The sequence below is a fragment of the Myodes glareolus genome, chromosome 19, assembly GCF_982192425.1.
Source record: "Myodes glareolus chromosome 19, mMyoGla1.1, whole genome shotgun sequence".
NCBI lineage: Eukaryota > Metazoa > Chordata > Mammalia > Rodentia > Cricetidae > Myodes > Myodes glareolus.
In genome coordinates, this window is record NC_142044.1 from 21264457 (window position 1) to 21287620 (window position 23164).

The 23164-nt window shown below is 41.4% G+C and overlaps 1 protein-coding gene and 1 long non-coding RNA gene across 4 annotated transcripts in view; both read right to left on the bottom strand.

Annotated features, from left to right (window-relative positions):
* The window catches only part of Zhx1 (zinc fingers and homeoboxes 1), a 31939-nt gene extending 16466 nt beyond the window's left edge, over positions 1-15473 (bottom strand). Inside the window, exons 1-2 of one of the 3 annotated variants that reach the window (XM_048457088.3) lie at positions 15198-15473; positions 6411-6524 (exon numbers count right to left, since the gene is read on the bottom strand). The gene's annotated coding sequence lies outside the window, so the exon portion shown is untranslated. Of the gene's footprint in view, positions 1-5676; positions 5774-6410; positions 6525-15197 lie in introns of those variants that run through there. The other 2 variants (XM_048457092.3, XM_085678960.2) reach the window with 2 other exon arrangements.
* A 4789-nt stretch (positions 15474-20262) lies between these two features.
* Positions 20263-21720, bottom strand: LOC148118908 (uncharacterized). Its single transcript, XR_015735561.1, has 3 exons — positions 21517-21720; positions 20979-21104; positions 20263-20527 (listed from the first exon to the last, which is right to left on the bottom strand). It is a non-coding gene; the product is annotated as an uncharacterized LOC148118908 (long non-coding RNA).
* Positions 21721-23164: the final 1444 nt, after the last annotated feature.

Here is a 23164-nt window from a genome sequence, read left to right on the forward strand (position 1 = left end):
TTGGAAACTGTTTCCAGTTCATAGAGCCAAAGAGAAACAGTTTTTAAAAGCTGTTCAAATCAGTTGTTATACTGCTATTAAAAAATGATAACAGCAAGGCACATGGAATTTTATCCAAATGATGTTTTTTAATCTAAATGAAATTTACATTATATTAATTATAATTAAGAAAATATATACTTTTGGACAAAGACTATATGAAAATATTTAAAAATGAGCTTTTCATGTTACAGGTGGAATGTTTATGATATTTATATATTTTCCTTAATATTGTTCGATATTGTTTTTCTATAAAATATAACAAATAATAGTTTTAAGGACTTAAAATTGCAAACAGAAAGTAATTTATTTTATGTTTGTGTTAGTTCTGACCTAGTATCAACTAAATAAGCAAGTTTTTTATTGAAGCAGGGTCTTGCTACAAAAGACTGGCAAAAAACGTAAAATCCCTCTGCCTTAGCCACCTGACCTCACTTCACATTGAGCACTAAGATTATAGGGCATGACAAGTTCAAGCTGGAAACAATTTCTCTTTTTATTTTTAAGGCAAAAAAAAGTTACACAAAGTTTTTCAAGAGGTAGAAGGAATCAACCCCCCATCACGTATATTCAGGTATATTTTAGGACATTTTTTTTTATCTAGTTCTAAAAGCCCTCAAAATCACCCATATTATCTAGGATGTAGATCTGGCCAAGCCAGTTTCTATCTGCATCCTGGCTCCTTGAGGGTAAGATGCTTCTCAACCAACTCATGATTCTGAACTCACTGAAATAATTACAAAAACGTTTCTCTACAGAAAGACTCAACAAAAGCAAAATGTGTTTCATCACAGCATAAAAATGCCAGGAGTTCTTATACAAGAAAGAATGTGTTTTCTACATTCTTTCCACTATATCTCTAGGAACCAACAAAGAGAATATTAAGAGCTCAGAAATGTTTATAAACTTGTTTTTTAAAAAAAAAGTCTTTAAGGGGATAGAGAAGTAACTCAATTGGTAGAATGCTTGCCAAGTGGTGCGGGAGAATTGTTTGTATTCTGTCAATCATGTTTTAAATAAATGCTGATTGGTCAGGCAGGAGGTGTAGGTGGGAAAACCAGACAGGAAGTGGAAACGATGCAAGGAGAGCAGGAGAATTCTGGGGAGGAGGAAGCTGATTCCTCCCACTCCTGCCCAGACCACCGAAGCAGCAGGATGTGAGCTGCCCCACTGAAAAAGGTACTGAGCCACATGGCTAACATAGATCAGAAAAATGGGTTTATCAAGATGAGAGCATTAGCTAATAAGAAGCCTGACCTAAAGGGCCAATCAGCTTTATAACTTATAGAGATCTTTGTGTGATTTCCTCTGAGACTAAACAGCTGGGGGGCCTGGCGAGACAGAAAACACAAACAAGCAGGTCCCCTCATGTTACAGCCAAGCATGCGTCAAATCCTGAATTGGCTTCCCAGACAGGTATAGTGGCATGCACCTGTAATCCCAGCACTCTGGAAATAGGTGAAGATTATAAACTCAAGGTCATCCCTGCCCTCAAAAGAAGCCCGGATACAAGAGACCCTGTCTCGTGTTTGGGGAGGTATCTGGAGAGATGGCTAAGCAACTAAGTGCACTGGTGCTCTTCCAAAGGTCCTGGGTCTATGTAGTGCCCACACAGTGACTCACAGCATCTGTAACTCCCTTTTAGCACATCTAGGACCCTCTTCTAGTTTCTATGGGTACCAGGCATGAAAGTGGTAGGCAACATACATACATATAGACAAAACAATCATACACATAAAAAATGTAAAAGCCTTTAATATGTGTGCACATTTCACTTTGAATGCTCACTTATACAAAAACATTGAATACACTGTGTTTTGCAAGTGTAATTTGAACTGAGAAACATGTCTTCTGCTCTGTAAAAAAACTAACATGACATAATACAGTTTCAAAATATTAAAAAGTAAGGTTTTTTTCACATAGAAAGTGGGTAGATTTGGGATGGAGAGATGGCTCAGAGTTTAAAATCTCTAGTTGCTCTTCTAGAGAACCCATGTTTGGTTCCCAGAACCCACATGGAAACTCACAAACATCTGTACTTCAGTTCCAGGGGATCCAATGTCCTCCTCTGGCCTCCACAGGCACCAGATGCACACACAGTGTAAAAACATACATGTAGAAAAAAATACTCATATTCATTAAATAAAAATAAATATTAAAAAATTTAACTAAACTAAAATTAACCAAATGTAAAATTTAACTAAATTCTGTGCTTCTAATAAAAACGTTAAATGTTCTTAAAATGTTTATAAATTAGACAAAGTCATAGCTGCACTGAATTCCCAATTTTTTTTGTCTTGTATTTCAAACTAAATGGTTAACAGATAATATAGTATGATGGCCTACTTAGTCACAAAAGGTATTATTTTGGTAAGATTATATATGAATAAAAAATATTTTATATCAAATATGGGTGAAATAAAAATATATTTTAGAAGATGGTATGGTTTGTTATCATTCAAATTATTATTCAAATTAATTTTTATCTAGCATCTATTAAATAAACAAATTATAACTAAATAATAAATTTATTATTTGTATTTAGTTTTTATTATTATATTTATCTTATACAATAAATATTTATGTTCATTTATTATTTACAACTAAATAATAGATTCTTTAGTAATATTTAATAATTTTAATAATATTTAATAATTATTTAATAAATAATAAAGTCTTTTTAAACTTTCTTTAAAGATTTTATTTATTTTTATGTACATTGGTATTATGTACATATGGTATACATATATATCAATGCGAAGGTGCTAGATTCACTGGAATTAGAGTGGCAGACAGTTGTGAGCTGCCATGTTGGGAATTGAACCTGGGTTTTCTGAAACAGTAGCCAGTGCTCTTAACTGCTGAGCCATCTCTCCAGCCCAATAAAACTGTCTTAAGTAAAATTATATGCACTAGAAATCCTTTGAAATTTTCATTCATATCGATTTCCAGGAAAATTCTCTATGTTCCACTTAGTTTTACCTTTTTTTCTCTGAGTCAGACAGAACTCTATTTGGCTAGCTAAAAAGATATACTTCCACATGTTTTACTTTCACATTCAAAGTAAAAATTACAAATCTGGTAAGATTACAAAATGTTTAAAACAATATACAAAGAATAATGGGATCCAGTTAAGACAAAAGGTATCCACCGTACTTAAACAAGAAAGACAAACAGACCTGCAGAAAGGTATCATGGCTTTCATATATTTAAAGTGGTTTCCCATTTAAAATGTAAACATATAAATAGTCCAATTCTTAAAAATATTATATCACGAATTTGACAACACAAATGTGTAACAATCTGGGGTAGTTTGAATGTAACTGGCCTCCATAAGCTTCTGTTGAGGTAGGGATGGCCTTGTTGGAGGAGGTCTGTCACAGTAGGGGTGGGCCTTAAAGTTTCCTATGCTTTCTTTGCTCAGTGTCCTGTTTCCTTCTGATCAAGATATAGCCAGCACCATGTCTGCCTGAAGGCTGCCATTCTTCCTGCCATGATAATAATGGACTGAAACTCTGAAACTCTAAGCTGCTACCTCAATTAAATGTTTTCATTTATAAGAGCTGCCGTAGTCATGGTTTCTCTTCATAGCAATAGAAACCCTAAGATACAATTCAAAAAATTTTAATATTACTGGCAGTTAGAATCATTACCAAGAAGATAAATCTCAAGAAAATGTCAAAACCAAAAGGAGCTTTTGGTTTAAATACTTTTAAAGTATTAAAGTGACTACTAGAAAGACAGAAATGGATAGGACACAAGTGAAGGCTAATTTCAGAGGGTCCCTTTGCTAATGCTTATGAAGGTTGAAAGGCAAGAAACTCTCATTGCTACCTGGTTTTGTTTAAACGGAGAATGGACCTTAATGACATTGAAGACTAAAGAATACAAGTTGGACAGGGTCCTGCTAGAAAGCTCTGCCCAGACTGGCCAAGAAAACTCTCTCTAGGACATAACAGCCCAGTTTGCATCTGCCGGCTGGGAGGTAGGGAGGTGTGCTACACTGAGTGACATAAAATGGCTCTACATGAAAACTGACTTGTTGATAGTGTGTGAATGTGACCAAAAGTGCTTGTCTGCTGTAGAGTTTTCCTAGTATTTGCAAGAAGGTGGCTGTATCTTTCACACAAGAATGCTATCCTTAGATCTGAGAAAGGCAACTTTTTTAAATTATTTATTTATATTTTATGCACATTGGTGTTTTGCCATGAGTGTTGGGTCTCCTGGAACTAGAATTACAGACAGTTGTGAGTTGCCATGTGGGTGCTGGGAATTGAACCCGGGTCCTCTGGAAGAACAGTCAGTGCTCTTAACCACTGAGCCATCTCCCCAGCCCCGAGAAAGGCAACTTTTAAGAAGCTGGAAAATCATTCATCTGTCCATGATAGTCCCTGTTTATAAAATAAGGCAACTATTACCTATTTCACTGAGGATATGTTTATTTGACTTTAAAAAAAATATTTAAAATAACACTGAACAACTATACTAAACTATTTCAAGCATATAGTATATAATCCAATGTTTCCTGTAAAAGCCAAAATTAGATAAAATATATTAGAATGTAAAGTACAGTCAAATAATTAAAAATTAGTACAGTTAATATAAATAAATGTACAATGTCTAATTTGCATAATTATAATTCACTATTATCAGTGGCCTAAATATTTACAATATATTTTCAGGTATTTATGTCTTAAAGTTATTTTTTAATTGCATTTCTTTTTTTTTTAAAGATTTATTTTATACTCATTGGTGTTTTGCCTTCAAGTATGTTTGTGTGAGGGTGTCAGATCCTCTGGAACTGGAGTCACAGACAGTTGTAAGATGCCACGTGGGTGTAGGAACTTGAACTCAGGTCTTCTGGAAGAGCAGCTATTGCTCTTAACTGCCTTAATTACATTTCTTTACTTTCAGTCTGTGAGCATGTGTGCCACAGAAATATGTCAATGTCAAAGGACAACTTGCAAGAGTGGTCCTCTCCTTCTACAGTGTGGGTCTCTGAGATCAAACTCAGGTCATCAGGCTTTACAAGTGACTGAGCCATTTCACTGACCTTGAATTTTTGTTTCGTTTTGGTTTTTGTTTTAAGGCAGGTCTCACTATGTAATCCTGGCAGGCCTGGAATTTGCTTTGTAGAACAGGCTGGTCTCAAACACAAGAGATTCCCTTTGTCTGTGCCTCCCAAACTCTGGGATTAAAGGCACCATGCCTGGTTATCTTTTTAAATATAGACAACAGAGTAGTAAAATATTTAGATCGATTTCCCCACATTAAAGGTCCTTCTCTGATGATGCTCCTTTGTCTTTGTACTACATTATTAGAGCATCTGGTGTAATGCCTGACATATGGCAGATTTTGGAAAATATTGGTTGAAAAATAAATTGTAAATACCCTAAATAAGATGTGTTATGAGGGACTACAGAGACGGTTCAGCGGTTAAGAGCACTTGCTCTTCTTGCAGAAGCCTCAGGTTAGGTTCTTATCATTCATGGCAAGGAGCTCACAACCACCTGTAACTTCACTTCCAGGGGATATGTCACCCTCTCCTGGGCTGCACAGGCCTGCACACACATAGTGCACTTATATACTCAGGCACGCGCACACACACACAAAATTAATCTTCAAAAAATAACTTACGGGACTGGAGAGATGGCTCAGCAGTTACGATCACCTGACTGCTCTTCCAGAGGTCCTGAGTTCAATTCCCAGTAACCACATGGTGGCTCACAACCATCTATAATGGGATCAAATTTCTTCTGGTGTGCATAAAGACAGAACACTCATATACATAAAATACATGAATAAATAAGTTTTTAATACAATTTTTCTCATTTTACATAACTATCCCCATTCCTACTCCCTCCCCTCCTCTAGAAGATTAATAAATGCTCTTTTTTTGGTTGGGGGGAATTTGGGACAGACTATGTTGCCCTGGCTGACCTAGAACTCTTTGTAGATCAGTTTGACCTTGAACTCACAGAGCTCTGCCTGCCTCTGCCTCCCAAGTGCTGGGATTAAAGGCGAGTGCCACCACGCCCGGCTACAGTAAGTGACCACTGAGCCACTCTCTAGTCCTCAGCTGTTATTTTAAGGAAAGTGATAGATAGATAGATAGATAGATAGATAGATAGATAGATAGATAGATAGATAGATAGATAGATAGAGACTGACTCTTTTTTTAAAGATTGTGTATATATGTGTAGACACACACACACACACACACACTCTCCCAGAGGTAAAAAGAAGGCATAAGATCCCCTGGAATCTGGAGGAGAGGCAGCTTTGTAAACATTAGCAAATACAGTATTGTGAACTCTTCAGTGAGTACATCTATACTGGGGCTTTGCCATCCCTGAATAATGAATACATACCTGCCATAGCTTCCTCAGAATTTTGTTCATTAAAGCGGAAGGTTATCCCTTCAAATGAGGTACTTGGCTCAGGCCATCATCACAGATAGTCCCAAAGTAGCTAGCAGTCTTCTCCTACAAAGAAAAATATACTATTACTTTATTTTTCTAGATATTACTTAGACTTATTAACTATTACAGTTTAGGTCTAGGTTTTTTTCTTTAGGTGTTTTAATTCTGGAGGAAGACATTTCCTCATAAAAATTAATATAAATACATATATATGCACATGCATATATATAAATGCTGAAATCAATATTGATAAGAAACACAATTTTTTAAAGGTGCTTTAAAAATTTATTTAAACAGAACTCGGTAACTATTATATTATTTTAATAAAATTCCAAAATTCTTGTGACAAGATTAGTGACAGAAGCAGCATGAAAGGAAGAGGACTTATTTTGGCTCAGTTTTACGGTGGCGAAGGAATATCAGCATCCATGGCTACAGGCACATGAAGAGATTTGCTCACACATCCATAAACCCAGAAAAGTTCAGGAAGGCTGGCTGGGCTACATAAAAGCCAGAGACCCACTTCCTCCAGTTAGGCCCTATCTACTAAAGGTTCCACAACCTCTCAGAATAGCACTACCCCAAGTGTTCAAATCCATGAGCCTAATAGGACATCTTTAAGTCATATGAGTTTTTAATTAGAAAGTTGCTACAAAATAGCATTTCAGGTGTTGTCAAGTATTAGTATTGTAAAATCAAATAATCAGAATTAGCCAGGCAGGTGGTGCACATCTTTAATCCTAGCACTTGAGAGGCAGAGACAGGTCAGCCTGGTCTACAAAGTGAGTTCCAGGACAGCCAGAGCTGTAACACAAAGAAACCCTGTCTCAAAAAACCAAAACAAACAAATAAATAAAAACTTGAATTGCCCCTCATGGTAGTGCATGGCTTAAACCCCAGCACTTGGGAAGCAGAGGCAGTCGGACCTCTATGAGTCCAAGGGCAGCTGAATCTACATAACGATTTCTAGGTTATTCAGTTACTTAGTGAGAGACCTTGTCACATACAAAGAAATATTTTAATTTATCATTCTCTGAAAATTCAAACTAATCTCTAAAAATGTTTGGTCTATTTCCAAGAGTACCTAATTCACTTGGAAACTTTTAATAAAAACTACAACTGCTTCTTTTATTAGAATAACAGAAGTACTTTTGAGGGTGGAAATTTTTTTTTGCTGTTCTTAAAGCAGTTACTCTAAAACACAGAAAAACAGAAAATCATATTTTATTTTCTCAAATACCTTCTTATTCCTGCTAATGTTATATACAAGCTTATAAAGAGTCTTCTTAAGAAATAATAGCTGGGCCGTGGTGGTGCACGCTTTTAATCCCAGGACTCTGAAGGCAGAGGTAGGCGGATCTCTGTGAGTTTGAGGCCAACTTGGTTTAGAGAGCAAGTTTCAGGACAGAGCCAAAGCTACAGTGAAACCCTGTCTCGACAAACAAACAAAAATCTACAGAGTTCCAGGGCAGCCAGGGCTGTTATACAGAAAAGCCCTGTCTCGAAAAACCAAAACAATAATAATGGTAATGATAATAACGTAAATATATTAAAACATCCACTTTTTTGTTTTGTTTTAATTTTTTCAGACAGGGTTTCTCTGTGTAACAGTTCTGGATGTTCTGGGACTCACTCTGTAGACCAGGTTGGCCTTGAACTCACTAAGATCCACCTGCCTCTACCTCCCAAGTGATGGGATTAATGGTGTGCACCACCACAGCCCACAAAACACCTACTTGTAAAACTCCTAAATTGAGTAAAAGCTTAGACCAAATAACTTCACTACTTTCATGAAACGTAAAAGAGCATTTTCCTGGCAGACCTAGTGAAGCACTGTATTCTCTCTGTAGTTTAGGTCCCTACGATTTTGTTTTCTAGAATTCCCATATTTAGCTACTCCCTAACATCCATCTATAGGACAGGGACTAGAAAATAGAAAACAGCTGCCAAAGAGGGAGGTCATCTTCAAAAGTGAATTATTAATACTGTAAGAAATTGGTAACCAAGTGAAGTTCATTCTTAAATCACATCGAAAGGGCAAGATGTTCTACTGAACGAGAGCCTCTTGAGCTGCCAAGACACATGAGGGCACAGAGCAACAGAGGCACAACAGATGAGTGTTTTGATTCTTCTGAATGAAAACCACATTTGTCTGATGCCATTCTAGTTCCCATACAGAAATTCCTTGAAGACATTTCTCTCTAATTCAGAGTATGTTTTTAAATTTAGGGTGAGTGTGTTTCAGAAAATAAAGAGCTCCACCACATATATTATATAATAAAAAAGAATACGCTGTTCTGGCAGTAGATATAAAGACCTAAGAGTCTGGGCTCTGGAACAAGTGGGATGCAAATCCCAACACTGTCACTCACTACCTGCTCGGTTTTAGACAAGCGGCTCTGCCTGTCGGTGCCTCGGCCTCCTCATCCATTCAGTGGAGCAAATGATAGTGCTTTGCAAACCAGGCTGTTGTGAGGATTGGAGAAGAAATAGGCTTAGTTTATAGACCATTTTCTGGTACTGGTAAGACCACAATGAAGTTTGTTTGGATTTTATTGAGGTATCACTGACAAGTTATATGATGAAGCTTTTGTTTAAAATTGGATCAGTGCTATTAAATTATAAAATATTTTTAAAATCTAGGTAATAATAATAGTATGCTGTACTCCCCATTTATATTCCTGATATATTAATACAAGTTTGTTTTAAGTAGACAAACAATATGCAATATGTCACAACTCAACTCCCTATACAGGTACATAAATAATGTTATGGTAATGAGAAGAAATTGTAAGTACCTAATTTTTACACTCCCACATACAATTCAAGCCCAGTGAAGTGGTTTGGGTTTTGTGGGGTGGGGGTGGGGTAGCAGAGTTGTTGTGTAGCCCTGGCTGTCTTGGATCTCTGTAGACCAGGCTGGTCTGGAATTCACAAAGATCCGCCTGCCTCTGCCTCCTGAGTGCCGGATTAAGGGTCTGCTCCACAGTCACCTGGTCAGTATAACAACCTTTTTCACAAAAATTAGGCTGTGAAAGGATTTAGGACAGCAGGAAGGCATAATTATGAATGAATATCTACAAACAAATCAAAGCTTCCTAATCCTTTCCATAACAATCGAAAAGGAGAAAGAAATACATATTTAGGAAGAGGAAAATGGGGAGTTAAATCATGTAATAAATATTAAGTCACTCTAAACTAATGACAGCTATTATTTACTACTTAACTTATTTGGGAGGATGCCATTGCCATGTGCAGAGGTCAGCTTCTGGGAGTCTGCTCCCCTCCCACCATGTAGGCTCGGGGATAAAATCTGGTTTGGCTTTACAGCAAGTGTCTTTACCAACTGAGCCTTTATTTTAAATTATATATATATATATATATATATATATATATATATATATATGTACTGTTTAATGCTGTATTTTAAAAAATGAGCCCTGATATGAATTTTTAAAATTCTAAGTCTAAAAACTGAAAATTAAAACACTATAAAATAATTTGGTCAGGGATGCAGTTACTAGAGCACTCAGCATACACAAAGCCTTGGATTCAATCCCCAGCACAGCATAAACTGGGCCTTACAGAACACAACTGTAACCCTAGAATTTTTAGAAAGGGGAACCAGGAAGATCAGTTTAACGTCCTCCTTGGCTACATATGGAGCTTGAGGCCAGGTTGGGCTACATGACACCAGAAAGAAAAAGAAAGAAAGGAAGGAAGGAAGGAAGGAAGGAAGGAAGGAAGGAAGGAAGGAAGGAAAGAGAGAGAAGGAAAGAAAGAAAAAATAAATAAAAATAAAAAAAGGTATTCAAACTTTAGCCATATATCTTTAATTTCAACACTCAGGAGGTAGGACTGGAAGTCCCAGGCCAGCCTGAGCTACATAGCAAGGCTATGTCTTTAAAACACACAGAAATAAACCAGGCGGTGATGGCGTACACCTTTAATCATACTACTTGGGAGGCAGAGGCAGGTGGATTTCTGTGAGTTTGAGGCCAGCCTAGTCTACAAGAGCTAGTTTCAGGACAGCTAGGACTGTTACAAAGAGAAACCCCATCTCGAAAAACAAAAACAAAACAAACAACAACAACAACAAAAAAAACCACACACAGAGAAATAAACATTTATTCAGCTAACTTCCTTGAGCAAACTTCATTCTGAAATAGCCCATATATATTTGTTTCCTAAAATTTATCGTTGTAAAATTTATCATTAGGCCAAAGGTACATATCAATTAAATAGTTTTGTGTGTGTCTGTGTGTGTATGTGTCTTCATGACTCTTAAATATATTAAAGAATACTGATGATATGGAGCTGAAGAGATGGCTTGGCAGTTGGGAGTACTGGCTGTTCTTCCTGAGGACCTGGGTTCAGTTCCCAGCACCCACATGGCAGCTCACAACTGCCTGTGACTCCAGTTCCAGGATATCTGACACCGTCACAACAATGTACATAAAACAAAATTAAATAAATTACTTTTTAAAAAGAATATTGATTATATAAAATGTCAGGATTAACTACCTTTTAAGAACAAAATCTGAGCCAGTTATGGTAGTACACATCTGGAATCCCAGCATTTATTGAGGAAAGTTGGAGACAAGTTTGAGTTACATTGTAATTTTTTAAAATTTATTTACTTTTAAAATTATGTGCATTGGTGTTTTGCCTTGGGTATTGGGTCCCCTGAAACTGGAGTTACGGATAGTTGTGAGCTACCATGTGGGTGCTGGGAACTGAACCTGGGTCTTCTAGAAGAGCAATAAGTGCTCTTAACTGCTGAGCCATCTCTCCAGCCCCTACATTGTAATTTTAAAGTTCTCCTGAGTCCTGAGTTAATACAATGAGACCACTCAAAAAGTAAAAAACTAAAATAAACAAATAAAATTTAATGAGCAAAACCCGGTAAGCACATAAACTTTTTGTATATTTATATAAAAGTCTTATAAAATATAGATTTCCAAAATGTAAACTTAAATGTACATTTTGATTCATATATAAGTCATCAACTTTATTCAGGCAAATCTGGTTTTTTATGACTAGGATATATCAGAGCAACAAGGATACAAAGATATTAGAGTGATATTACAAAAACACTAGCTGTTATTTAAGAGCCAGTATCAAAGCTCTAAAAGTAAATATAATTTAAATTACTTTTAAGATTGCACAGGATAAATTTAAAGAACTTTATTTTTGGAAAAATTAAAAGTAAATATGCTTTGATAATGTAAAGAGTTATAGTGATTGTTTTATGTATAATAGGGCTGGGAAGATGGCTGTGTTGGTAAAGTGCTTCCTGCACAAGTATGAACATCCGCCTTCCATCCCCAGCACCTCTATAAAAAGCCAGGCACTATAAGGTACACCACAGTCCCAGCGCTGGAGGGCAACAAGGGATCCCTGTGGTTTGTTGGTCAGTCAGCATAGCCAATTCAGCAAGCTTCAGGTTCAATGAAATACTATATCTCAAAAAATAAAGTAGAGAGTGTCTGAGAAAGACATCCAATGTTGACCTGTAGCTTCTACATGCACCTACATACAAATGCATGCACACACACAAATATGGGTAATACTGGCTATTATCCTAAATAATAAATACAACTATCCAAGCATCCTCCTGAATAATTGCATTAACTACAATGCTTACTTAAAACTAGATCAGTACTGAACTTTCAACATGTTTAAGATTCAAAGAAGCAGGGTCTTAGGAACCCAAATCTACAATGGTAAAAAATAAAAGAGCTATTTCCTCAAATGCATTTGTGATCAATTTAATTATTTTAATAGGATTTTCATTTAAGTATTAAACCATAACTTGGAGTAAAGTAAATCTCAACTATAACATCTTCCATTCGATGTAAAAAAAAAAATACAATGTGGGGACTAAGCACATTTTTTACTAAGAAACAGAGTAAAAGGGAATGCTTGGGCTGGAGCAAGGGCTCAGCAGTTAGGAGCACTGACTTCTTTTCCAAAGGATCCCCAAGACCCACATGGTGGGTCACATCTATCTGTAACTCCAGTTCCAAGGGATCCAACGCCCTCTTCTGGCCTCTGAGGGCACTGCACACCATCATGCACAGACACATGTAGGCAAAACACCCAAACATAAACAATACAGTAATTTTTAAAAAAGAGTGCATGACAATAAAAAGCAAAATATTTCATTATATCACCTTTCCATCTGAATGTGAATTAAACAAAATAGGAAAACTCTGAAACAAGCCTCCGCTTCTACACTATTAACTACGTTAGTGAAAAGCAGAGTGCTGCTCCTTCCAAGCAAAAGCAAGAACCATGAAAGGCGAAACCATTGTGACATCTTTCATGTCCTACCCTCCCACCCAGCGAAAAGCAAGCTCAGCTGTGAGTGAGACGAAACTACTGATGAGCATCTTCCATGCAGACACATTTATGTTTTCAGCCTTAGCATATTTTCAAACCATCTGGCATCTATGCCTCTCTGGTTTGCCAGACTAATCTGTTCAGAACTGAGTAGAACACTAGAGCTGTATGCACTGCGGAGAAACCAAGGAAGAGCACACAGTTAGAGGACTGTTCCGGATGCTGGGCCATAAGCTAGTTATACTCGACCTGTATCTTTAAAACATTTCCACCGAAAACATTAAGCTCTTTTGAATACAAGAACGGCTCAGGACATCTGTATGAATCATAACTGTCATCAGCTTTCCAAGTCACTAGGGTTGATTTTTTTATCATTTTAATCTAAGCAGCCAAACGAAACATATATTATATGTATATGTATATATATATATATATATAATCTAAGGGCCAGCGAGGTGGCTCCATAGGTAAAAGCATTTGCCATCAAGCCTGACAACTTGAGTCTGGTCCTCAGAACCTACACAGTGCGTGGAGAGGCAATTCCTGAAAGTTGTCCTCTGACCTCCACATGCATACAGTAGGATGGGTACACAACTGCAGCACATGGACGCAGACAATAATAAATGTACATTATTAGTATCTAAGCTTAGCTGAAATGGTGGTACACACTTGCAATCCCAGCATTGAGGAGGCAGAGGCAAGAGGACTGCCATGATTTCAAGGCCAGTCTAGGCTATGTTTCGAAACGTGGTGCAAAATCGAAGATAATACATTTTACCTTGCCTAAAATTGGTCTGCATACCCTTAAAATACTTGGAGGAAGGGGAGAGAAACCAAGAGAACAAATGTTCATGGATGTCCTTTTCCTTATATGCCCTGTTACCAAACTACTGTAGTTGGCAGCACTCACCCTTCACTAAATCTGGAATCAGAATCGCTTCTTTAGAACTTGAAATCTACGTGCCAAAAGCCCTGTTAGAACAAACTTTTAGCAGTCCCCATTACCAGTTTAAAATAATGACTATTTCAGGGCAATTTTATAAAGAAACAGATAATTACTACTGCACACAAATTAAAGCTTTAGTGCAAAGATTGAGATACACTGACAAGCACCACAAACAAAAATGTGTACGTATATCACCCCGCAACACGCACCTATTCTTCCTGGGGGAGGACGGGCTCTTAAGGGTTTTCATTGGCTATCACACTGACCTCTGAGAGAACTGCTTCTTCGAGTTACATGGAATCCCACCCTAATCACGTCACAAATTTTCAATCAGTCTTATAATTTCCTCCTAAATAGTATCCCTTCCCGGTTTTGTTTGTTTTTGTCTTTTAAAGAAGGTCTGGGAACAGAAAAGTGCTGTGGTATTTATTCTACTCCAGCCCTGCTTCTTCCCTATGTCGAGTTTCCCAATTGCTTTTCCCAGAGGTTTGATCCCTAAACTAAGGACAGCAAACAGAATCTTTTCCTTGGGTTTTGCTCGCTCCTTCCTGGTACCCTTGGAGTACCGAAACAAAGAATTGCAAGCCCCTTCACTTGGAACTTCGGTGTGAATACACCGGGAAGAGCTTCTGTCAGGGCTTGGCTTCCCACCATCAGACCCCAAGTTCTTTTTATTTCCTCTTCCTAGCCATCCATCTCCCTCAAGGTATCAGCACATCGAACTCCCTTTAAGACCCACGGCTTGGAGATTCCTCTGGGCCATCAGCCTCCATCCCCGGCCCAGTTCATGCACTCCCCGTACCTCTACAGAAAGAGACAGTGTGTTTCCGCCCTCTTTAATTAACTTCTCCCCTAAAATCCTGGTCTTCCTCAAAATCGCGCTATACTTCTTAGGGATGCAACTCGGAGTCTCCCCGGCTGAGGTTTCCCGAGGCTCCGACCCCAAAGCCAGCGCACTCCGGTCCAGCAGGAGACCCTCTGCTGACTCTGCCGAGGGGCTGCGCCGCGTCCCCAACGAGGTGGCCCCGCGCCTCCGGAGGCCGAAACCGGAGTTAGGGTCCGCCGTCCCAGAGGCGTCCTCCCCCAGGGAGACTGGCACCCCAGCCCCTCAGCACCCCCAAGTTACTCACTGCTCTCCCAAACCCCCCGCCCCGAGCTTCGTACTCGCTCTGACACTCCCGGGAGCTCCCGGGAGCTGCGAAGCTGTCGGCCGCGGGCGCCTCCCCGCTGCGGGGCAGGCCCGGTCCTCCGGGTCCGATGCCGCGCGCCCCAACGCTGTGGGCTGGGTCTATGGGGCGGGGGTGGGGGGGTCTCTGCCCCGGGGCTGCCCGTCCCGTGCCAGCGCCCGCGCTTCTCGGCTTCCCCAGACGCCACGAGCTCCGGCTCGGCTTCCACCCGCGGCCCCGCGCCCGCGGCCCCAGTACCCAGCCGGCTCGCGCAGCTACCTGCAGGGGCCGCCGCGCCTCAGCGCCTCGCCGCCGCCATCTTGCATTTCAGAGCGACTGCACTTTTCAGGGAGTCAACTCTGACCTGTGAACCCTAACCCCGGAACCACTCGGAGGGCCCTCGGGCGGGGGGTCCCCCACGGAGCTCTGTGGCCCGGCAGGAGCAAGACGCTCTCGAGCCAGGGTGCGAGGGATACTCTCGTTCCTGAGCCTCCTGGGACCGCAAGGAGGAGCCAGCCGAGGCGGGGCAAGCCGGCTCCCCACTCGAGGACTTCGCCGCTCCTCTGGGATGCGACCCAGGCCGCTCCCCCCCAGAGCCCGGCGCTGCGGGAGGTGTGCGCCGTCCCGCCCTCTGTCAGCAAGAGCCACGCCCCCTGTCAGGAGGGACCACGCCTCTGTCCCAAGAAGTCACGCCCAGCCAGGCGAGGCCCCGCCTTCTGGCCTCTCGCGGCCCCGCCCCTCGCAGGCAATTGCTCCGCCCGTTGTCGTCAGCAGCTGGCTCCCGCCTCCCGCGACCTCCTGTCACTTTCTTCCATTGAAACTGCCTTGGCCTTCCGAAACCCCGGGAACCCGACTCCCAAGACCCCGCCCCCTAGATACCACTCCCACTATCGCTCTCTCCGCCCCCCCTTGGGCGTGCCCTCTGCATTCCAGCCGCGCCCCTCCCGCTGTCAACAGTCCCGCGCTCCTGTCAGCTGCGGCTCCACCTCTTCTCGCCCGAGTCCAGCAGGAGCCTCAGCTCCAGCTTCGGACAGGAAAAGTTGAGTGTGGCCCCGCTTGGAGCCTCCCGCCTCTGCCTCCTGTCGCAGTCCCACGTCCTCCTGCTGCGAGCCGCTCACTGACGCCGAGCTCTCGGTGGGCACCAGCCCTACAGCGTGGCCAGCTGAGGCTCTCATCATCTTCCCCACCTCCTCTTCTCTTCATTGTTACAATGATTATACAAATGAAGGCAAAAAGAAACCACGTACTCAGAGTGTATTCACGGCCCGGTCATAAGAGAACTCTTTGGCGCCTGGATGTTTAGTTCCCACCCTCATCCCAATCATGGACCCCTTTGTGCTTTGTTAGCAGAACTCCACCAAGCCACACCAATCCTAAAATCTGCAATCTGCAGTTGTTTGAAGGGAAGGCCTGGCTGCTCAAATCGACGTGCACAGTATTTAGTTGCTCCCTAATTCTAAAACTTGCTACACCGAGACTTAATGATCTCACCAGTTGAGGTACTCAAGTCTGTCCTACCCTAAAGCAATTTAACGGCACTTTAGCTTCTTGGAACTAAATTCAGAATGTAAACTACTTATAGAAATGACTTAAGAAATCAATGTAATTTTTAATAAGAACAAAAATAGGAAGTAGTTTATATATACTCCACAATGTGTTTAAATGCTCTTATCCATAATAAGAAAAATACAAGACAAAAAGTCTCTCTCTCTCTTTCTCTCTCTCTCTCTCTCTCTCTCTCTCACACACACACACACACACACACACACACACACACACACAGAGTTTGTGCTCACCCAGAGACAGTTCCAGGTCCACTGAGAATCCCAGCTCAGTATTTAACTCCGAGCGAAGAAATATTTCAAATATAGAAATTCATTCTTTTGTTCACGCATTCAACCACTGCCTTTTTGAGCACCACATGTGCGGAGCACTGTAGGAGACGTGAAGCTGAGTTAGGCCATCCAGTTGTCCTCTGGTACCTAAAAGGGGCTGTTCCAGAACCTTCCAGGATACCAAAATCGAGGGTTTGTTCAAGCCCCTTAGATAAACAATTGTGGCATTTGCATAAAATCCGTGCGTGTGCCCCCGTGTCGCTTACATCATCTCTACTACACGATGTCAATGCCAGGCAAAGTGCTGCCCTGCTGTAACAGGTTAGCATACCGTGACAAGGAGAAAAGTCGGTGCAGTCAGCAGAGATGCAGCATTTTTCCGGAACATTTTGGATCCACAGTTGGTTGAATCGTAGATATGGAAACCATGGATCCGGAAGGCTGTGTTCTGGCTTCCAGGCGCTCACAGACTAGACGCTAAGCACAAACATGCTCATAAAACACATCAAAGTGAAAAGCGAGAAGAGGGAGAAACAGAGGCGGTGGAGACATATGGTCTTCACCTCTCTTCCCTAATCCCCCCTCCCCGTTCTCCTTTTTAGCACCAATTTATAGTCTCCGTCTTTCTCTCTAAAGTAGTCAGCCTGCTTCATTCCCTGAAGCCAACAGCCCAGAAGCCTCCCAATTTAAGGTCACTCCCACCGGGCACTTCTGTCCAGGGAAACAATTTCAATGGCACAGTGCTGGGAACAGTATCCCTGGCTGAAGTGCTGCCAATTATCTGGCACCCGTGCACAAAGCAAGACTGTTACCAGCACTTAGGGAAAAAAAAAGGTTGCAGACTTAAGCAATATGCATATATGTTTCCATAGCAGATTGTGCCAGCCCACATAAATCTGTCTAGAGACGATGCTTACAGAGTAACTTGTTTTTATTAAAATAAACTCATTTATAAAAATTGTAAATATGACGGATTTTAACAGCTGCGCAGCTCCAGAAGTAAGTTTTACCCATGGGTTGGCACAGTGAGAAGTCTGGAGCTTTTATGCATAAGCCTGGCAGTTTGTCATACACAGAGTGGCATGACGAAACTTCAGGGCTGTTAGAGATGAGAAGTCATTCAGGGGGTTTTGAAAGTACAGCCCCCTTTGCTCTTCATAGCCTCTGCCACCTTTGGAACAGTGGCGACAGTGTTAGTAGGAAATAAAGCACTCTGAATAAAAAGTGGCAAGTACCCGGCTGATCTCGAAGAGCAGGCTTCCAGCCGCTCTGTTGGTAGACGCTTCCTTCTGTTGTTCCTTTCTTTCTTTCTTCTCTTTGTGAAAAAGCCGTTTTTCAAACATGATACCATGAAACAGGCCAAAAAGACATCAAACTAAGATATTTTAAACATTTGACTACAGTTAGGGCAGTCTGAGAAATTTGCCTTCGCAAAAATGTCCTACAATTCTCTGATGGCTAGTTCAGAAGGTGAACAAAATTGGTCATGCTGAATGTTGCTCCCCCGAACACACTTTCAAATAGGCCAACTCCTTCAACTGCATGTTCTGGGTAAATAATAAGCCTATGATAAAGCAGTAGAAATAAGCAGACCTGAAAAACAAAACAGGAGTGGTTTTTTTGGTTTTTTTTGTTTTGTTTTGAGACAGGGTCAGTGGTCTGGGAACTCATTAGGTAGATTAGGCTGGCCTTGAACTCACAGAGGTCAGTCTAACTCTGCCTCCTGAGTGCTGGGATTAAAGGTGTGTGCCACCACACCTGGCTTGAAAAACAGCAACTTTTTTTTTAAAGATTTATTTATTTATTTATACAGTGTTCTGTCTGCATGTATGTCTACAGGCCAGAGGAGGGCACCAGATCTCATTACAGATGGTTGTGAGCCACCATGTGGTTGCTGGGAATTGAACTAGGGACCTTTGGAAGAACAGCCAGTGCTCTTAACCTCTGAGCCATCTCCCCAGCCTCCAGCAACTTTTTAAAAAATCTGTGGAAATATGCATGACTACTGAAAAAAGAAACTAAACTACACATCATTCAATATGGTGTTAGAGCTTCTTCCTGGACCTGGTAATTAAAGGTCAGAAAATAAACTTTCATCCTGTCTTCCTGAAGTGTAGTGTGTGTGTGTGTGTGTGTGTGTGTGTGTGTGTGTGTGTGTGTCTATGTGTGTGTGTGTGTGTGTGTGTGTGTCTGTGTGTGTGTGTCTATGTGTGTGTGTGTGTGTGTGTCTAAAATCTTAGAGCTAGGCATAGTAGTTCATGCCTGTGATTCTAGCCTGGTCTACAATGTAAGCTGTAGCTTCCAGGCCAGACCAGACCATGTCTTAAAAAGAACCAAAATTTTAAAAGCTTAAGACACAGATAGCCTTAGGGAAACAATACAATTAGGAACTAGGAAATACAATGATTCTCTGTTTCAAAGTCTTAGCAGAGGATGCCAAGTAGCAGTTCTTAAATTTTAGGGTACATGAATATGATTAGGACACTTTACTTAAAAAAAAAAAATAGGTGGTCATACCTGTTATTCCTTTTGATCTCTGGTCCCTTTAAGGGGCAAGCCACGCCCACTCCCAGCGACTTCTGACCTCTCGTTGCCATCTTGGCCTCTTTCTTTTCTGTCTCTTGGAGTGTGCACATGTGTTTCTGTCTTTCTCTCTCCCTTTCTTTCTGTTTCTGTCTTTCTTTCTTTCCCTCTCCTTCTCCTTCTCCCTCTCCCTTTCTCTCTCTCTCTCTCTCTCTCTCTCTCTCTCTCTCTCTCTCTCTCTCTCTTTCTCTCTCTCTGTCCCCCTTCCCTTTTCCTCCATAACCCCCTGAATAAATATTTCAATTTCATTCTACATGTCCATGTCTCTATCTCCTACCTGCCTGCCATGTGCCTGCCTGCCCACAGCCAGCCACTCTCCCAGGATGCACTCCCGCTGGCCGCCTGTTCACATGGTCCCTGGGGATCTTGCAGGGACCCACAGCTGTCTCTGCCGGACTAGTGGCTGCTCTGCGAGCCTGCCAGGGTCATGTCAGCATTTTTAAAGGAATATTAATACCCACCCCACTCCTGGTACAAAATGAAAATTTAATGGGACTCAGATGAGGTTGTGAATTTGCTTTTGACATGCAGCTGTGGTAACATATAATTAAACTAAGACTTCATGTTAATAAATATTGGTCTAGGGGCTAGAGAGAGAACTCAGTGGTTAAGAGTACCTACTTGCTGGGGCTGGAGAGATGGCTCACTGGTTAAGAGCACTGACTGTTCTTCCAGAGGTTCTGAGTTCAATTTCCAGCAACCACATGGTGGCTCATAGCCATCTATAATGAGATCTGGTGCCCTCTCCTGGCATGCAAGCATCCATGGAAGGAATGTGGTATACATAATAAACAAATAAATATTAAAAAAAAAAAGAGTACCTACTGCTTATCCCAAGCCAGCAGGATACGAACGGGGTCCCTGATAAACCTAGTGGAGAGGAATGAAAGGAGACAAGAAACACGAGAAATGACAGCAAGACAGGATTTCTGATCAAGCCGTCTAGTTTATTATTTCCTTAGAAGCTGTTATGTAGCAAACGGGCAAAGGGGGGAAGGGAAAGGTGTCAGGAGGAAGGAAAGGGTGTCAGGAAGCTCAGGTCTGCTGGAATTCAGGTCCAGAGACATCCCCAGCTGATAAGTAAATACTGAGGGTCTGTGATTATTGACGAACAAAGGAAAATGCTAATGAGTTCTGGAGCCTGGATCCTGCAGGTCCAGGAGATAAGATGCCAGGTTGATTTCCTAGACCCTACAGAGGGGAGAGGTAAACATTTTTCTTAACTTGTGAGCTTAAGATGGCTGTGAACAAAATGCAGATCTCAAAATACAGGTCTTTGCTTCCAGCAACTGTTCTTCCAAAGGACCTGAGCTCAATTCTCAGCACCCATCTGGTGACTCAAAATCATCTGGAGATATCTTCTTCTAGCCTCCATCGGCACCAGGCATACACGTGGTGTACAGATATCATGCATGCAAAACACTCATACACATAAAATAATAATGATAACAATAAAAGAAATGTTGGTCTAAATGCTCATGATTAACAGAAAACTGTGTTCTAAAAGAAACACCTGAAGAATATAAGATACAGAAAGTCCCCATCTCTGAGTAGAAAAACCCATCCCTAAAATTGTCGGTGATGAGGGGGTCAACATGGGAAAGGAAACTCTACTTGTTGCCAAGAACTTTCAAACACTTACAGACTTGCATTTCCCATGAAATCTCACAGCTCGACAAATTCTGGGTGTTTTCGATGTGTTGTCTCACTTTAAGTTCTGGATGTCTGTGAGGTCGATGGTGCCTTTTGCAGTCAGCATATGAGGAAGCTGATGTTGGAAGAAGTTAAAATGCGATTAAATAAATAAACTGGAATCCGAATCCATCCTGATCGGTCCTACAACCTAACGTTGCACACACAGCTCCGAAGAAGGCAACAGCTGCATTATTCAAGTCCCGTACACACAGAATAGAAGGAAATATATGGGCATTAAAGTCAGAATGGTTACTGTCCAAGTACCTAAATCCTCTGCCACTTGCTAACTATATCCAACTGTAGTTGCATAACTAACTCACCAAAGCAAGCTGCTGAAAAAACCAAGCGCCGGGTGTGAGATACAGCTTAGGGGTAGAGTGCTTGTCCAGAAGGCACAAGACCCTGAGTGCTATTTCAGCACTGCACAGAGATACCAAATGGTCTTTAAGTCATTAGACTGGGGGAAAGCTGAATAGTTTGCTTACCTGGACTGGGTCTGAGTGATCTTGGTTGATGGTCTCTGCTCCTGTCTCTGCAGTGAGCAGGTAGGCTGTCTGAGGGATTGCTCGGTCTGAGAAGACTGCATTTGTGTGACTTGGAGGTGCATCTAGAATGGCCTCAGTCACACTAGCAGTGGTCGCAGGTTTGACTAGTCATGCACTTGCATAGCTTGGACTCATTCCCATGCAGTCATAGGAGCCCAAATAAGCAAGAAGCAGGGTTCAGAGGCTCTTGAAGGTCGTTTATGCCTCCTCCTACTGGCTGTCACCCCCAGTCGTGGGCCAGCCCGGACTCCACCTCTTAGTAAGTACAGCCGCACAGCTGCACTGTCAGAATAAAGGCCTAATAGATCTATGTTTGTCATCAAGTGTACCACACTCTGGGATCAAGTCAGACTTCTTGTCTTTGTTTGTTTTCACTCATGTGCAAAATTAAGATAGCACTACATCTGACGGATCTATTCTATCTTGAAGGGTGCAAAGGGCCAGGTTTAGCCTAACATCTCAGAAAACCTTAGCTATGCTGATGCTAATGTCCTCTAAGGCCTCTCAAGCTGGACAGTCTTGGGGATCTGCCAGGACGAGGGGAAAGGAGGCCAACATGTCTTCCCTTGGGGAAGGATACTGACTGTGCTGCCCTTGGTTTCCTTCCAGCTGACGGTCCTGTAGGTATGAGAGACGAGCATCCATATGAGCTAGCTCAATCAGGGGCCAAAGCTCTCTGCATGTCCTTTCTAAACTCACCTCTCCTAATCCCTTTCAAGATTCCTCCACAAACCTGGCTCGGTGGCACACACCTTTCAGGCCAGTATTCGGGAGGCAAAGACCAGTGCATCGTTGAGATGGACACCAGCCTGGTCTACAAAGCAAATTTCAGGACTGGAGAGATGGCCCAGTGGTTAAGAGCACAGCCTGCTCTTTCTAGAGGTTCTGAGTTCAATTCCCAGTAATCACATGGTGGCTCACAACCATCTATACTGAGATCTGGTTCCCTCTTCTGACCTGCCAGCATATATGTAGGCAGAGCACTGTATACATAATAAATAAATAAATCTTTTTTTAAAAAGCAAATTTCAGTATAGTCAGGGCTACACAGAGAAACCCTGTCTCAAAAAAACAAACACTACAAATAGACAGACTTCTCTAAATGTATAATAACATAATAAATAAATAAATCTTTTTAAGAAAAAGCAAATTTCAGAACAGTCAGGCCTACACAGAGAAACCCTGTCTCAAAAACAAATGAACACTACAAATAGGCAAACTTCTCTAAATGGCTGGGACAGTAGCTCAGTCAGTAAAGTACAAGCATGAGGACCTAAGTTCAGACTTATAACATAACCTGGACCTTTAGTACTTGGTAGGGGGGACACAAGAGATAGATTCCCTGGCTAGCATGTCTAGCCAAATTAGACAGCTCTGGACCCAGTGAGAGACTAACTCACAAAACAAGGCAGAGTGCAGTGGAATACACTCGTTGTTGACCTCTGACCTTCACACGCATGTGCATGTGATACACAAACCAAAAACCCTCTAGAATATGGGTAGAACCCAGTGTTGTGTCTTGGTTATGAAGTTTCCGTTTTCCCCATTAGGTAGCGCTATTGAGAGACAACTGGATCAGGAAACATTA